The sequence below is a fragment of the Atractosteus spatula genome, chromosome 7, assembly GCF_055471065.1.
Source record: "Atractosteus spatula isolate fAtrSpa1 chromosome 7, fAtrSpa1.hap1, whole genome shotgun sequence".
Lineage (NCBI taxonomy): Eukaryota > Metazoa > Chordata > Actinopteri > Semionotiformes > Lepisosteidae > Atractosteus > Atractosteus spatula.
In genome coordinates, this window is record NC_142712.1 from 545,190 (window position 1) to 560,335 (window position 15,146).

Here is a 15,146-nt window from a genome sequence, read left to right on the forward strand (position 1 = left end):
AGGAATAACGGCGAATAACGTGAAAGTGGAAATGCCGCTCTCATTGCGAAGGTTGTTTACATCACAGGAAGCCGTGATAGTCACAAAATAACTGGACTGAGACATGAACCCAGGCCATCTCTCCTGCACGGTTCACAGTGTGGCTTGCTGTTCTGGCATAATTTTACATTCAATCCAGTATTCACTTTGGAATGTTTTAACTAATCATCAGTGTGTTCAGTTGATCACATTAGTTTTCTATAGTCCTTCAATTTAACAAGATGCAGCACTAATTGACTTAACTGTTGTTATAATGGTAAACATCGGAAAAACATAAACCCATTAATAATAAACAAGCCATTGTGCAAATTTCAGATTGGAATAATTGCATAAGCTTCTTTTAAAAATCCTGAAAGTTAGATGACATGAATGAAACAAAAAAGCTTAAGCAGTGCACCAAAAATGAGGTAACTTTTTTCTAAAAGACCCAATATACTTCCAGTATTTGCACAGGTTTTGGCACAGTTTAAAGACATTTATTTTTTTCAGTAATTTATTTTTGGAGTGTATCGGAATGTAAGACTTCTCACTTTTTTTAAGTATTATTGATCTGTTTCATATGGTTGGAGTTATAGTGTCTTGGATTTGATTTGGATAAGCTCTGACTGCACCATATCAATTTGCATTGCTAGTTTTAAAAGTTTGCAAAATTTTACAACACTGCATTTACCAGTTTCCATAAATTCATGTGTTTTAAAAATTCTGCAGTTACATACAAAGTTTTTAAACCAAAAAGGAAAAAAGTAAGCCAAATACAATCGGCAAAGTTCAGTTTTTTTTTCTGAACAGAAACTCAAGGGATTCTATGTGAACACACAGTCATCCTCTAGGCCATGACCCTCCAGCTCGCCTGGAATTCAAGCACAAAGCCTTCTTTTCATAGTGACCCTGCAGCACACACCAGAAGATAAGGCGGCAAGAACCAGTGCCTCCGTTCAGGGGGAGTGAGAAAGGATCCTGAGGGCTAGACATTGAGCAAAAAGTGCACTTTGTGAACCAGTGTGAGTAAAGAAGGTTAAGGAGTCGAGAACCTGATGAATAACATAAATAGTGGAAAACCATTCTTTCTTCTCATCATACAAGCAAACATATATTCAAAGATGCACATGTGCAAGTTTAAAGAAAGCAATTAATTTTCCAGATCATCTGGAAGGAGGAGTGTACTCACCATACAGAGCAACAGTTGTATGCCCAAAGTGTAAAATGTTCTTTTTTCCTGATCCATTCCATTTTAAGTTTCGGGAGAGCTTCCTAATGTACCAAGCAGTTACTTGGAGCTGCCAAACTGAGGCCCCCCAAGAGAGCTGCTTTAATTGCCTGTCAGCCTGTGAGCCGGCTTCTGCATTGTGCAGCTGTGCACTTTCAGTGTGCTACACTCCAATCAGGTCCACTAATCCCCTTCAGCACGACGCAAAAGCAACCAAAAGAGTTATCCAGATATAAAACAAAAGAAAAAACAAAACTAAAAGAGCTGGGCTTAGAATGCCGTCTGGCTACCTGGAGACGTGAGTTTTTCAGCCTTAAATGTAGTTTATGGAATCGCTGGTATAAGAGTGGGAGGGGTAAAGGCAAAGCTTCTGGGCAAGGAAACTGTGCGCATAATCCCAGCCGCCAGAAACTTCCTCCCTCTCGCTCATAATAAGCAAAGCTGCCTCTTCACGAAGCAATGGAATGTAAAGGCTGGGCTTCAAGAGGCCCAGTTAAACGAGCCTCTGAGTCACTTTACTGTGACCTGGGGTCAAACCTAGCAAGTGTGTGGGGTGTGTGCTTAGGGAAGCAAAACGAGCCTTTAAAACTTGCTTCACCACAAATAAGAACAGTGCAAAATACACATGCACACACTTTAAAGAGGCTAGTTCATAGTGGAAAGTTTCACAGGAACAGAAAAGGATTAACGAGCAATAACAAAATTACAGAAACCTTTTTGTTATAATTTTAGATTTTAAAAATATAATTAGTTTTCATTTTCACACATAATATTTTTAAGTACTCCCATATCAGGTCTGAGAATTGCTCTTTATTACCAATAGTGGCATTTTTGTTGGATTGATTAACAGCCACAACAATGGTGAAAGCAAGTGTTTTGGACAAGAGCAATTTTCACAACATATTTTTCCCTAGATATTTAAAAAAGCAGAATAAGTACCAATAGTTTCTTGATTGATTGATGTCCATGTATAATTTAACTTGAGAAATTAAAGATTGATAAATGACAAGTGGTATATTCTCACCCAAATTAAGCTATGTTAACATGCAAGGTTGTACTAATAGAAAACACTAGTGGAGGCTTTGAGAAGATTGATCATGTTCATACATGTTATTGTTTAAGATGCCTAAGACTTTTGCACAACAGTGCATACCCTATATATATAAATTTGTGCAGAAAAAACACAGAATGAAAGATATGGGTATACAAGTATAGGCAAATGTTATCAAAACCCACAGTGAATATGTATAACTTATAAATGCAACTTTATGTCGGAGAAATCTGGTTCCGCTCAAGCTCACACAATATACAGGAAGCAGTGCAGCCTGCTGGCTGCACACAAAGAAGCAGGAAATCCTTGGGTGAAGTGAAGGATTGGCCAGTGACCTGCATGGCCGCAGGCAAGTCTCTCCAGCTCCCTTTGTCTCGGCCTCGCTCAACAGCAAGCAGCAGGAGAGCGGGAACCTTACTGCTAATGGACAACAGGATACATGAGGCTGTGCCTCTCGTGTCCTGATAGGAAACTAAGTAAACAACATACAACGCACACTTTAGTGCAAGGACAGACCAACCATTAGGAACACAGAGCAAAACAGGACACAAGCAGATAAGTGGATATTTCAGCTTTTATCACTTTTGACAAACTAACCAAACTGGTTAAACTGTGTATATGAGTGAACAATTTTATTGAAAGCAATACATAAAAAAAATGTTATATCTTAAGGAATTTCTGACTTCTAGAACTTGTAAGTAAAGAACATTATAGTCAGACTCAGCATTCTCACTGCCCAATACTTGTTTCCTTTTCCAGTTCTGCTCCAAGGTAGATGTACAGTACACTTCAATCCTTATCCATCACTGCAGAGTATCAGATATTTATTAACATATTAGATAATGTAATCACAATCTACTTGCAAAGGCAGAGTGAAATATATTCTGTAAAGGTTGCATCTTAAATGATCAGAGCAGATTCTAAGTTTTGTCTTCAGGGGATCTTCAGTTAATAATTCGCTCTACATAAAAAAAGAAAAATAGTTTGTTTAGTTCGGTGTAGGCATTTTTAAATATATAGGATCCACATCAAAGATTTAAATAAAAAGATTTTCAGTGGATGTTTCTATTACATTGCCGAGTGTATTCATGTAAAGTTAATCTTGTAGAAAAGTATATATTATAAAATATCGTTCAAATATTCATTAAACTCTAATGCAAATACAAGGTATGGTCACCATTTTAAATTTTGTAAGAAGCCATGTGCAGATTGCTTTAAAATTAAGTTCCGGTGTCTACATGATCATTAACATGTATAATATGTCTCCAATAATACATCTTCACACTTTGAGAAATCGATCAAAATCTCATAAATCATTTGCAGGACATGCTAGGGAAGCTGAGTCAGTTTTTGGATAGGAGCTTTCATGAGACTGCAAAGTCCTGAACTGTACTTTACTCACTAGTGTACTCTCCCAAGGAAACTCCAGAGGATTCAGGCTGGGAGAGATTTGAGCACTCTACCCTCTCTGGGTTCAGGATAAGACAATTCTTGCTGTGCATCTACAGGTATTGTCTTCTACCACAAGGGAGTTTTAGGCCAAATGTACAAATTTAAGGTATTATGCAACAGGCAGGAGGCAACATGCATGATCTTGATTACCATCCTTTCCTGTGCATTAACACCAGCTCATAGTATCAGCAGAAGAAAGTTGAATGAGGGTCACACAGTAAGGAAATTTAGAAACCATCTGAAATGATTCCCAGCTAGTGTCAAACAAGGTTAGATACAGGTTAGATGTGTAAGAAGCATGCAAAACGAATTTCATTTGAACAGTGTATCCAGAGAGTTTGTGTACCTGTAACAAGCTCATTGCTGTTACTGAATTGGGTAGCATCTGAGCAAAGTTTACTTTGACTTTATTTTGAATCTACTGATCTTCAAAAAGGTGTGACACTGCTGCAGCTGCTGCAGCAAGTATAATATGAATACATGTGTGACAGGTTGTATAGGCATTGTCAAGGTATTGTTTTGTCTGGACTTTGACAGATATTCAAGGTTCTGAGTTTAAAAAAAGGTTAACAAATATACACTTTGCTTAACAGCAATATACACTGAAAATAAATATGTTTAACTATTTTAATTAATCTCTCTGTACAATTGTATACAATGCTGTGCAACAGTCTTAAGATGTATTCTACACTCAAAGTTCTTACTTCTTTAAGGATAAGCACAGTCACTTTCAAACTTCTACTGAAATTCTAGGCGTTTATTTTAAACTTACTGCTAATTATGATCGTGTGATAAAATAACTAGCAACAACACTTTCTATGAGCTTGTCAAAATATTTGGAAAGATTTCTGTTATAGTTGGAAAACTAGTGGAAACTTTGGATAAATTGTTGATCATAATAAACATAGATTGCAATGTCTGATTGTATCAGTGACTTTCAGACAGCCAACAACTTACCATAAACTTATATCCACTCAAGGTTTGTCACACTCCAGTGTTGGGTGCAGGTAGCATGCGTGGATGTAATTTAGGTCATGAACTTACAAAAAGGACTCTTCTGGCTGGGACTGATGGTCAAGCCAGCAGTAGCACCTGAGTGCAATGGTGTTTATTTTTTCCAGTCTCAAAAAAACATTAGAAACAAGGTGGCAAGATATTGACCCTACTACATATATATAAATATACAGAAAAAAAAGGAAATAATATTAACACAAAGTATTGCATAATGCCAGATTCTGTTGCACCCCTCACTCGGTTCCAAACTGTTCTACTCCAGATCCCTCCCCAGGGCTTCAAGCATGTGGAGATCTTTCACAGAAATGATCTAGAATATGAAATCCACTCTGTTTAAGAATTAACCTCAAATAAAAACATTCATTACAAATAGATCATTTAACCATGTAGAAACTGGGTATTCTCACTTTCATATTTATTATTAGCATGTTCTTTAAGTTTAGCTTTTTAGATAAGTGAGGAAAACTCATTGAATGTATAATATTCTATCCATCTATTATGAGAGAGTCCTTATTCCTGGCAATGGTCACATGAACCCAGAGCCTATCCAAAAACCATTGGTTCAAAGCAGCAGTACATCATGGATAGGATACCATTTCATAACAGAACACACACAGACACAATTAAGGAACACTTAAAGCAGAATGCAAAGGGAAAATGAAAGGAAACTGAGGCACCTGGAGAAAACCAATTTAGACATGGAAAGAAAATATAAACCCAAAGCTAAGAAGCAACCAAGTCCAGATTCAGGCACAGAACCCAAGGGCTGTAAGGCCACAGTGTTCATCTCCTTACCATTTTGCCATCCATATTGTGCTAATTTGAATAGTATTATGAAAAGTAAAACTGACATTGTTACCAGGATGAAGCAAAGTCTGATTTAATGCTGAGAAGAACACAACCTTCCTCAACCAGCTGCATTTCCTGGGATGGACTGGCATCCTGTTAAAGGGTTAGTCCCTCCTTGCACCTTGTGTCTTCAGCAAATCATACCAGGAATATACAGGTTTCAGGTAATGGATGTATAAAAAAGGGGTCAAGCTTAGTAGAACGTTAACAGCACACAAGGAGAGACGGATTAAAGGCAGGCAGACACTGGTAGCAGCAATTCTTCACATGTCCTACTCATTCCCACAACTTGTGGGAGAGAGACACCACAGCTCTGTCAGTCCACTGGGATTTCTTTTCCCTCGTGGGTGCTGCATGACACATGGCGTGTCCACAACTCCCAGGCGCATGAATAGAACAGCATGCCTCAGGGACAATTCTCTGCACCCACACTGCCACTGACAAACACACAACTGTACCAGAACACTAAACAGGGAAAACATACCACAGTAACACATAGGAACGGCATACAAAAGCAAGCCTTTGTGTCTCCAGGGCCCCATGTCCATCACAATAAACAGTAAACAAATATATAGTTCTTTCTAAATGTAGATTCTGTAAATGGCAGAAAGCTCAACTTCTGCATGTTCTTTTAACCTACCAGTGTTTGTTCTATTGTATAGTGGTCATATAAGTTTTTTAGACATCATGGGATACTGACTAATGCCACACCCCACCTTCCTCTCTGCGAGAAGCACACACCTTTTCAAGATTAAAGGCAACAGACTCCTGTGAGGACTGTGACCTGTCCCTGGCTGCTTCCTTCTCTAAACCTCCATCCCTCCCTGAAGGGAAAAGGGACGACTGCGACAGTAATATAATAAATGAAGTGGTATCCTTAATATTGCACACTATGCTGATTTCTACATTTTTTTCCCCTCAATATACAAAACCAGATTGAAGGGGCATACAAAATAAAATCTCTTGTACCAATTGCACAAGGTAGTAATAAGATTAAGTACAAAAAAAAGACAGGGCACATTTTGCACTGGTGTTTGGCCAATGTATGTAGTATTTAGAATCCTTAACATTGAGATGCTACAGCATAAACACAAACAACACATAATATCTTGCATGGAAAAGCACTTTCATGAAAGTTTTGATGAAGTCAGGTAGTTGTTAATGCACCAAAAATCATACCTTTTTCTACAGATAGTAATGATCAGAAGAAGTTGCTGAAGTAGGAATAGAACTTAGTTTAAAGATCATGATGAGCCTGATTAAAACTGCAGAGAGAAGGTACTGTATGTCCAGCAATTACTGTGTGTGGTGCTCGAGTAAAGCAGCATCTATTTAACACAGCACTTGTTTAAGCATATTGGATCAAGATGTTGTTTTAATTAATTCTAAGTTTTGCTTTGGCCAGAAAGGAATGGCTCTCATTTACGACAGCTTCTTTATAGGAAAACCTCTTCACAATCATGCTTAAAGTCATTGACATTCTGCTGTCGGTTAATTCTCAAAAGGTTTCTTAAGGACAGGCTCATAAATACCTAGTAGCCCAGCTATTTCCTCGCACTGCCAAATTGCTTACAGGTTATACATAAAATTGGATATTCCAAAGGAACTGGCATTGAAAACAATGCCTCTTAGTAACTTTAATTATGACACAGGGAGGGGGGCCAAATAGACTATGGAAGCACTTAAAAAAACATTAATTACACTGCGGTTTTAAAATTAACACTTCTTATGATTTGAATTTGCCTTCTGTAATGATTTCCCACAAAAACATTGTTGCTTCCTTGCTCTAATCAGAATTAAATGCTTATACAGTTAATAGGATGTCTGACTTTTTTAGAGTGATATAATTCCTTCAGGCTGGCAGAACAACTCCACAGTAACAGTTCTCTCACTGGCTCACTAGTGACCAATCAAGTAGCTGGGAGTGAATGAGAGTAACTTCATCTTTATTCTAGACACTCGCAGGATCCCTCCCCTCCCGGCCCCCCCAACCACCAACCCCACTGAAAGATTACTCCGGGTCCCAGCTTCACACAGACCTCTGGGGCAACTTTCCCAACCACTTCTAAACCCGGGGAAAGAGGAGGAAAAGAGAGATTCATGTACAGCAGTAGGAGAGATACTGAGATTCAAAAATGAGAATGTAGATGGTTATTTGTAGTACGGTCTGTGTTAGGTCTGATGCACTACTGTATCTCATATATATGTATTATGAAAACGTAAGTTTAAAACTCACTTAGAAATATTATGAATAATGTATTTTGCACAGCTTCTTAATCACAAACCGTGACACAATCCTGATATTTCTCACAAATTTTGCATTCATAGTAGCTAAAATACCAGCTAACTAATAGAAGTAACTAAGTAATGATGGTTTACATTCTTAATTAACCTAATTAATCCCACGCACAAAATACTTTATAGCCATACAAATGCAAGAGAAATATTAGAAAACACAGAATTATTTGAGAATAATACACCTTTAAGTTTAGGAGCAGTTTGCTACATTTTAGGATTACAATACAGAAAGAATCAAACTCAAATGCTGCTTTGCAGTGCCAACACTCAAATCTTTTCTCCTTTAGTGCCCACTTGCTTGCTGACAGAAATGTAATGATGTGGAAATCATAGTGAGACAGTACTCCTGTCCAGATCATGATGAATGTCAAATTATTAAATTTTCTCATCCTCCCTTCCTTAAGGTCATCAATGGGACAAAAAACGACACAGAACACACAATATGAACATATAGACAGACACTTCTCTAACCAAAAGCTCAAAAGCAAAACAATGTCTAATATAAAGTTAATTTAGAATACATTGTAAAGGCATTTTTTTAAAAATGCACAACAAAAATCAGTATAATTAAAATCTGCCTCCTCTTAATTTAAAAACAATCATATTTCAAAACATATCTGTTTTTTGCTTTCTTTGGAAATTGATCTTAAGCCATAAACCAGGCTTCTACTTTTTAAACTTCTGAGATATTACAAAATATTTGAGGGCACAGCATTCCAGGCAGCTGTTGACTCTAAAGGTCTTTTGTATAAAATTAAACACACCTCTCTAGTTCAACATATTGAACTATTTGAATCAGAAAATCACATATAAATATTAAATTAAGCATTTCAGATATGATAGGAATTTATTTTTAAGATTAAAAAAATCTTAACCTTGTTAATATTATCAATCTATTCTAGAAAAAACAGTGATTTCAGATTTGTCCGGGAAGATACATACAGTATGTCTGTAGAAAAACTATTAATTTCTGTGTTTACAAATAGGAAATGCAAACATTTAAAGATTCATATCAAGACTCTTGGGAATTAGGTCTTAAAGTGAAGTAGTATGGTAAAAGAAATCCTACAAAGTTTTAAATCTTCTTAGAGTTAAGAGGGAAATAAATTGAACATTACATATGATCTAACATTTTAGAAGTTGCTTAAGTATTTTGGACAATATTGTATATAATGGGCTTTTCTAAAGTTGTATATAAAAACAAATATAATAATATTGATTTTTGTTTTAGCCTCTGTCTCGGTAATTTCTGAAGTTTCAACAGGCTCCTGGGCAGGTTGTGAACTAAGTAAAGATTCATGGATTAAATCCATGAGTTGGCTGTCGACTGCACAACATAATGGAATTTTTTTATTGCACATTAAACAATAAGTCTTTATTATTTGGTTTCAAGAATAGAGATAAAAAGAACAGGGGCTTACTTGTTCATTAACGTTTGAAATATATCTTTAGTACATAATACATACATCTCAAAAGGAGTGAAATATGATGCCATAATACAGGAAAATATTTGTCACCAGAGAAGATGGCAAATACTGTTATGACTGTAAAGAGTTGTGCTTTAGCTTTTGATTCTAGTGTTTTCAAACCATGCATGAGGAGAAACTGACAAGCAGAACAATTGCTTATGTAAGGGTTGCTGTGTAACTAAATGCTACAGCAGTACCACCTGTAGTAACAAGTGAAAAGCTGATGCAAACAAACCAGTCTTTGCCGAGCATCAAATAGTTTGAAAGTTAGTTAATCATCAAAGTGCCTTTATTTAAGCGCTGAGGACTAGATTTTGATCACTGGTCAGTTGACTTTGTAACTATCACAAAACACTAATGATAGAGTAAAAGTCTCCCAGAATTATCCATCAGTCACTCTGGGACATCTGAAATTTGGGGCAAAAAGTATTTTTTTACTGCAATGCAATTTCAGAACCACACTTTTAATTAGTACATGTACCAACAACTGTACACTGTGCAACTTTTAAAGTATGGAAACTTTACCATTTCCTTGAGTAAAGTTTGATGGCAGTGCAAAACACGATCTTTTATTATACAGCCTATCTCAGGCTATCAATAATAGCCTTTGTTATCAAATTAAACTAGCCTAGTCTAGTACAGCTCTCTCACATATGGCCAGTCTCACTCTGGCAAGTCTCTTTAAAGACTGTCTAAACAGTCTGTGTTTTGTCCTTATACAGTAACTCAAAAGAAAAGAACAATATCCATGTCCAAGAGAAGTTATCAAACTAGAATATAATGTAGAGTTTGCTATTATTATTACTGATAAAGACACTTTTTTCTATGAGAGGGCAATGCCAGGTGTCATGTATCTGGTTTCCTTGTCTCCATCTCCAGTGGAGACAGCTCTAACTCCTGTGGGCCAAATCAGTCATACAGACATGCACTTGCTACAGTATATCCTCACAGTTCCCCCACTGTCATAGTACAAACGTTCTTTTTCCTTTTCTAATTGCTAAACAATCGCTAAAAACACCTCTGAAGGGGTATGTTACAGACTAACAGCCAGAGAATTTCACCTCCCACTCTGCAGCACCTGGTTAGTGCAAACTAATTTCACTTTGCTTTGTGCTGGGTGTTACTCGTGTAAAAAAATCAATTTCTTGCCACACATCGCTCCATTTAGCACTAGGGCAAAAATTGTGCAGGTGCTCTAGCCAAATGTTTGATCTTTAATCTTTTGGCTAATAAAAATGTTAATGAAAATTTGCTGCTGCTGATTTCATTTTTAGGACTTGTTTTGTATTGTTGTATTCATGTCTGACAAAGGAGGACAACCAACAGTGAGACAATTTATTATAGTTTATAAAATTATTTGACTGTGAAACATTTTTACAAACCAAAGTACTTGTTGAAATTTAGAGTATTTTTTTAATCTTTTATACAACACCTGTTACGTATTTGTAGTCTAATGAAATTAATCCTTCTCTGAGGCTTCACCATCTGTCAGAGTGGAAAGCCACAAGCTGAATCAATTCTAGTTTTATTTTAATACATACTGATTCCTTCCTAAAACTCAAATGTTCATAGAAATGTTTTTGATTATAATTTTTTTTATTCTTAAAGACATAGTTGTTAAATTTAATTGTGTCTGAGTTTGGATCTTCACTAAAGTTAGAAATAATATGAAGTAATTGGGCTGTTTTCTTTATTTTTCTAAGCTATGTACTATCACATGTTTGGGAAGAAATGTTATAATGTGTTTTTTGAACTGTTTGAGAAGATGATGAAATTAGGTAAGTGAAATTTGGCCAGTTTAATGTGAACTGCCCATAAATGATGTGGTCTGCCCAAATCAGACCTTTCCTGAGTAAATCTCAAGTTATGATTTCAATTCCAAAGGAATAAAACAAATATAACTATAGCTTCTTACTACCCTGTCAGAGATTGATGTGGTGCTTCTGGCACAGAAGGTCATATGTTTGTTCTTTTAAATGTTAACCAATTGGCTAAAACTATTAAAAATCAAATTACAGTACAATAAAGTGTTGTAATAACCTTTCAAGAGAGGAGGGAAATCATCAATAGGACTAAATCTTACAAAAAAAGGAGCTAAACACACTTGTCTCACCTACAAGGAAATATTACCTACTATAATTAATAAGAAAGCAAATTCAAGATGTTACTTTTCATACTGATATTCCACTCACAAAGACATTTTGCATACATAGGAATTGATTCTGATTTTGTTTTTTTCTGCTTTTAAATTCTTTTCACCATACAGCTTCTCTTCAGCCACCACAATAAAAAAGCAGAATTCCTATTTAAGAAAACATAAACACATTTGGATGTTCCAGTGGTGAACATTTCAGTCTATTGAAACCTCATTTTGTGGTGCCTTGGATTTTTTCAAAACGGAAATCCTGATTCCCAAATTAACCTTAATTACTGTATAATCTATATCCTGCCAAAAAATCCAAAATGTAATCAATCTCAAGAGTTTACCACATCCAATTAGTACAATCATTATTTTAAATAAATGATGTCCCTTATTTTCTAAATATATTCTAAGCATGAATAGAACAATTCCACTCTATTTGTACATAGAGTGTTTTTAGGAATATACAGTTCAAGCTTAGATTAAATGTTTTAGCATCATTTTGATTAAATGATCATTTAGGCGCTACATAAATACAACATTCAAGTTAATTTGACTGTTGCATGAGCTTAATCTCCTCATTAGCGAAAGCGATGACTGGGTACAGGTGATGAAATGAGTTAAACTGCTGAATGTCAAGCCAGGTGTAAATCAAGAAAAAAAACAGGAACTTAATGCCATGGGTATGTCCACTGCTGGGGTATTTAAGGCAAGCAATTTCTAGTAAAACACTACAGCCAAGCACAGTCCATCAATGATAGGACATGCTTAGGGAGGCCAAAAACCATGACACCCCACCAATACAGATGTGGAGTCCCAGGTGAGATGCTCTGTGTAGGACTTGTTGCTGCCTAACTGAACTTATAGTGATTGATGACAACCTGACGAAGAAAATTCACAACCTCATGCTACTTATGTAACAGCTTCTTTGTCTTGAACTGAGAATGCAATAGTTATGCTACCCGCCAGCCTTGAGCCGCAACCTGTGTAATCTAGGGCTCAGAAGCCAGTGAGCAGGCATGATTGTCGAGTCTTTACAGGAGGAAGGAGAATCCCACAAAGCACCTTTTGCGACCTTGTGCAGATCATGTGTTGCAAAGGTACTGCTTCTAGTAGTGACCACAGATGTTACTAACCAGTGACTTTCACAACAGACTCTATGCTGACCCACCTCAGCAGTGACATATAAATAGCATAATGCATTTCCCTTTGACATATCTGTTCAAAAAATTGTTGGTAGACCTGTTAAATGTTGTAATTGTCCTGATAATAACTTTGATTTTTTACAGTGCAAAATTTTATAATTATATTACTATATATAATTATTGGTTTATAAGAATCATATTCACGTTGCTCACTACTGCAAAATTGTCTAGAAAATTAAAAACATTTAAAGTCTTCAGATTGAAACATGCATGAAAATAAATATCATTAGCTTCATAGAAATCCAGAAAGATGAAGTGAGGCCATTATAACTGTCATAAGAGAGGCTGGCTACAATACGCTTTTCCTTTTAGAGGAGGCATATTCTGTTTCACTGCTTTGAAAAGTACTAAAATGGTTCAAGCAGTTCCATTTTGTTAAAATTAAGCTTTATTTTTAAGATTAGTGATTTCTCAGAAATCTTAATTTATGAGCTGGGGGAAGGGTCAACATCTTTGGCATAAACTGATCTTGCAGATGTTATTCCTAAAGGGAGACCAGCCAATTTACTTGTGTGAATAATAGCTAAATGTAGGCATGAAGCCAACGGTTCCTTTGCAGCTGAATGCATAGAATCACTCTTAACACTGCAAGAGTGCCCCTGAAGGGTAATATATTATTACGCATGATTCAAATTACAGGATCTGCAGCAAGCAAACTCAACACTAAATCAGGACAGCGCTGCACAGAATACTGATGAGCTGGTGATGGAATGTGACGTAGGTTTCTTTCTTTTGTTCCTTCCATTTTAAGGCTAAGGAAGAAAACCTTTATTTTCTTATAGAAACTGGTAACAGCATGATGGGAGAATAAAATAATTGTACATCTGCACTTCTGCTTAGCTATGTTTCCTTCTAAAAAATAGAAAAGTCTGTTACTTATCATTACAAGCAACAGTGCCAAGGAATATGAAAAGCAGAATTTAAGGGGAAAAATCTAAATGACAATGCAGCGTGTTTCTTCCATTTAGAAGAAGCTTTAACCGTGTGCAAGAAATAAACCGATAGAAAATGACACGACTAAAATAAAAAACATTAAGTAAATTACAAATGAATAAACAATTATTCACTGCAAACTCTATTAGTATGCATCGTGCTTGATGGATTTTTCTTCTCCGCTTCTGCAAACAGGAACAGTGTGCAAGATACTGTGTCACTATCAGTTCTTTTCGGACTCACTCCCAAGATCTGCCATTCCAGCAAATGGATGCAAATCAGATGTATTATGTGGTGAGGGAGCAACTATTAAGGGAGGTGGGAGGATTATAAGGTTGGGAGGGGGGAGCTCAGCCAAGGTTAGAAATGACCTCAGTGCTATTTAATAAAATGATATCTTAGCTGAAACAGAAAAAGAATGAAATACCAAGCAATCCAGCTCTGCAAGGCTGTGACAGACATACTAAAACAGCCCAGAAAAAACGATGACAGCAAACATTATCCGAAAGAATGGATTTCAGCTTCAACAACAATAAAAGACAGAGAAAAGATGAAGTTCTGCTGTGGGAAGTGAGTTGATGCACAGACCTCATCTGGTGCCACCTTTATACAACTGTAACAACAGAAGCTGTATCACAAAAATGAAAGGAAGAGAGGCACTTACAGAAAGAAAACAGAATCTGAAAAAGAGACTTAAAATAATTATTTCATTAATGTGCCAGTGACAAGAATTTTCTTTCCATAGGATACCCTTGCTAAGTTCAAACGGGTACACATTCAAATACTGGCACTTGCAACCTTTATAAACTAAAGAGAGGCAGAACAGTCTGAACATGAGAGTGGGAGAGAGAGAGAGAGCCACTGGGCTAAGTAACAGTTTGCATAGCCGTTTCGATTATGCTGGCAGAATAATTAATCGATGTAGTTAATCTATGGGAAAAAGCGATATGTTAAACAAAGTTCATTACCGCATGATGTAAATGAGTTTCTCACCAGTGATGTCACTGATTGGCTGGGAAGTGGAGCTGCTGTTTCGAACAGTGCACCAAGGCTGGATTGGCTGTGAGCTCTCCTGGTAACGGGCTGCCCGGGCGGCAGCCGAGTCAGACACCAGCTTGCCTCTTGTTGTTGTCTGAAGTGAATCTTGTTCAGCCCAGCTGCGTCTCCATAGCAGTGGCACCCTGAGAGAGGCTCCCTCCGGCTTCCCACCACTCCTGTGTGTGAAGCAGCTGCCGCTGTGAAATACCAGCCCCTGGCATGGAGCCCAGACAGCGTTCTCTTTCTGCACAACTTTCATCCATCTATAAAACAAAACACAACAAAAAGTAAAAAATGGGCGTCTTTTCTCTTTTGCCTGTTAAAAAGCATCATTAAGCTCTGAGTGAGCTGCCACCCAGTTGCACATTCTTTTTCTTTTATTGTTTTCCTTTTTTCTAATAGCAACCTCTTTAAAAAGAAATTTAAAAAATCTAAAAAGACCAGTATGCTG

General features: G+C 36.7%; 1 long non-coding RNA gene across 1 annotated transcript in view; it reads right to left on the reverse strand.

The window, feature by feature from the left end:
* LOC148830024 (uncharacterized) overlaps nt 1-14,818 on the reverse strand; it is a 108,738-nt gene extending 93,920 nt beyond the window's left edge. The window contains exon 1 of the long non-coding RNA XR_016091298.1: nt 14,651-14,818. This is a non-coding gene — a long non-coding RNA (uncharacterized LOC148830024). The remainder of the gene's footprint in view (nt 1-14,650) is intronic.
* Between the last annotated feature and the right edge of the window lie 328 nt (nt 14,819-15,146).